Source organism: Capsicum annuum, unplaced genomic scaffold (genome assembly GCF_002878395.1).
Source record: "Capsicum annuum cultivar UCD-10X-F1 unplaced genomic scaffold, UCD10Xv1.1 ctg3843, whole genome shotgun sequence".
NCBI classification, from domain to species: domain Eukaryota; kingdom Viridiplantae; phylum Streptophyta; class Magnoliopsida; order Solanales; family Solanaceae; genus Capsicum; species Capsicum annuum.
In genome coordinates this window covers 492,477-494,914 of record NW_025845566.1, presented here as the reverse complement: position 1 = coordinate 494,914, position 2,438 = coordinate 492,477, and positions in this window count along the sequence as shown.

Here is a 2,438-nt window from a genome sequence, read left to right as displayed (position 1 = left end):
AGGGGGTAAAGATATTTTGCAACAAAGGAAAGCTTAGTCCCCGATATGTTGGCCCTTACAACATATTGAGTCATGTTGAGAAGGTGGCATACGAGCTTGAGTTGCCTGTGGCTTTGTCATCCATTCACCATGTATTCCATGTATCCTTATTAAAGAAGTGTACCGGTGATCCATCTATTGAAGTACCCTTAGAAAGCACTGATATTCACGATATCCTCTCTTTTGAAGAGATTCCAGTTGTGATTCTTGATCACTAAATTTGTAGACTAAGAAACAAAGAAGGTCCCTTGGTCAAAGATCTTTGTCAGAATCAATCCATTGAGGGTGCCACCTGGGAAGATGAAGCAGATATGCGAATAAAGTACCCTCATCTTTTTATCGCAAGTTTAGATTTAGTGTGAGGTAATGCATTTCCTTAGATCATCTCTTTTCATTCTAAGTCTCATCTTTATATAGTTATTCTCTTGAAAATTCTTACTTTTGCAAGTCAATTTCATCATGCTTTCAGTAATGCATGTCAGTTATAGTCCCAATTCCCCAGTAACCTCAGCTTAATTAGTCTCATTTGAGGATGAATATTTTAAAAAGGGATGTATTTTAATACCCCATGCTTTTTTTTGCTCAGTGCATCCTTTAGAACATTCCTATAGCACTTAGAACCTAAAAATTAAGTTAAGTGTTCAAGGGTTTAATGTTGTTTTACATGAATTTCAATTTAGGGTTCATATCTAATGATCATTATTTGCAGATTGTGATATTACTAGTGACTTGAATGATGAATTGCATCTCAATTATTATATGTCCATATGTTGAGCTTGTTTTATGTACATTGTGAATTTAAATTGCATTGTCTTGACTAGATTTGTTAAAGAAATTTCAAGATTATATTCATCAAGAATAGACATGGTGATGATTTGATATGAGTTAAAGCATGAGTATTAACCTTTAGTTTGAATATTGATGTTTCAAGAAGATGTTTCTTTTATGAATCCTATGACCAACTTATATTTACATTTTTCAAAAAAGATTTAATCTTTTGATCCTCAGCTAAGATATGGAATCCACTTTATAGTTTCATTAAAGTTTACAGACTATAGATTAGTTTTGATTATAGTTTAAAATAGACAGGTGCATAATTGGTTTTCATTAAAAACCCTTATGCTAGTTTTTAAAGTATATTTCCTACAGAATGAGCATATAGATTAAAAAGAGTAGTATTTAGCAACGAGCAGGAAGTGTGGGCTTAGCACATCCAACTTTCCCAGAACTACAAGCCAACGTAGGTACAAATTTGGATTATTCCTATTTCTATATGGATGATAGTTATAGATGTGATCACTTAGCTCAAGTTATACTTCTTGGCAAGAGTATGACACCTCTCCCCAGCGTGAGGTTTTCCTCTTAGGAGAACTTGATGTTGGACTCCATGATAGCTCATATGGTTTATATCGGTTAGAAGAACCTCTCTAAAGCCTACAGAAAAGAGTAATCCTAATAGAAAAGCTTTTAGAACTAAGTGTTATGACTCACATAATTTATACAATATGCTTCACTATTCATGATTTATGATGTTCAACTTTTAGTTATTCAAACCTATGTGAGTTACCTATACTTAGCATACATTCTTTACAAATTCATATAGACATTGAGATATTGTTTTACTTATGCAGTCATCCCCGCATGCTCAGTACATTCCATAAGTACTGATTCACATATATGTATATGTGGTACATTGTTTAATAATGTAGGTTCAGGGGTTCAGTTTCAATAGTGTGAGTGATTTCGAGCATTTACATCTACATCTTGATAGTTGGTGAATCCTCATAGTTCAGGGACCTAGTTATTAAATTTTCCCGCTTATTAAAGTAGTTGATTCAATATTTTTAGTTAGTTCGAGTCGGCTGGGGGTTTGTCCTAGTAGCTCTCTAGTCGTTAGTAGTAGAGGCTTGTCAGACTTCTAGTTATGCTTCAGAGTTGCAGTGTTGATTTTCCAGACTTTTTAAGTCAAGTATTCTCAGATATTACGTTTAGTTAATTCTAGTTTAGATCAAACCGAAATCCATATTTCTGCTTTGATTATATGCTTATATTTATTATTAGCTTCATATTTAGCAGAAGTCTTATAGGGTTATTTTGAGGCTACTTGTAGTCTTGAGCACTATGTTACGTCTTGGGGCTGATTTTTGGGGTGTTACAGGAACGTCGGGTAAGTTTCAAATCTATAAGTACATCGGTGACCATAGTTGTGGCATTGAACATGTCATGGGGAAGCACAAGAATGTCACTGTGGATGTAATTGCGTCACTTTGTTTGAAATTTTTCATCAATGACAAAAATCAAAGCCCAAGAGAGATCAAAACAATCATCTATAGGGAGATACATTGTCGGATAATTTATTGGAAGTGTTGGATGGAAGGCTTTATTGCAAAGAACATAGT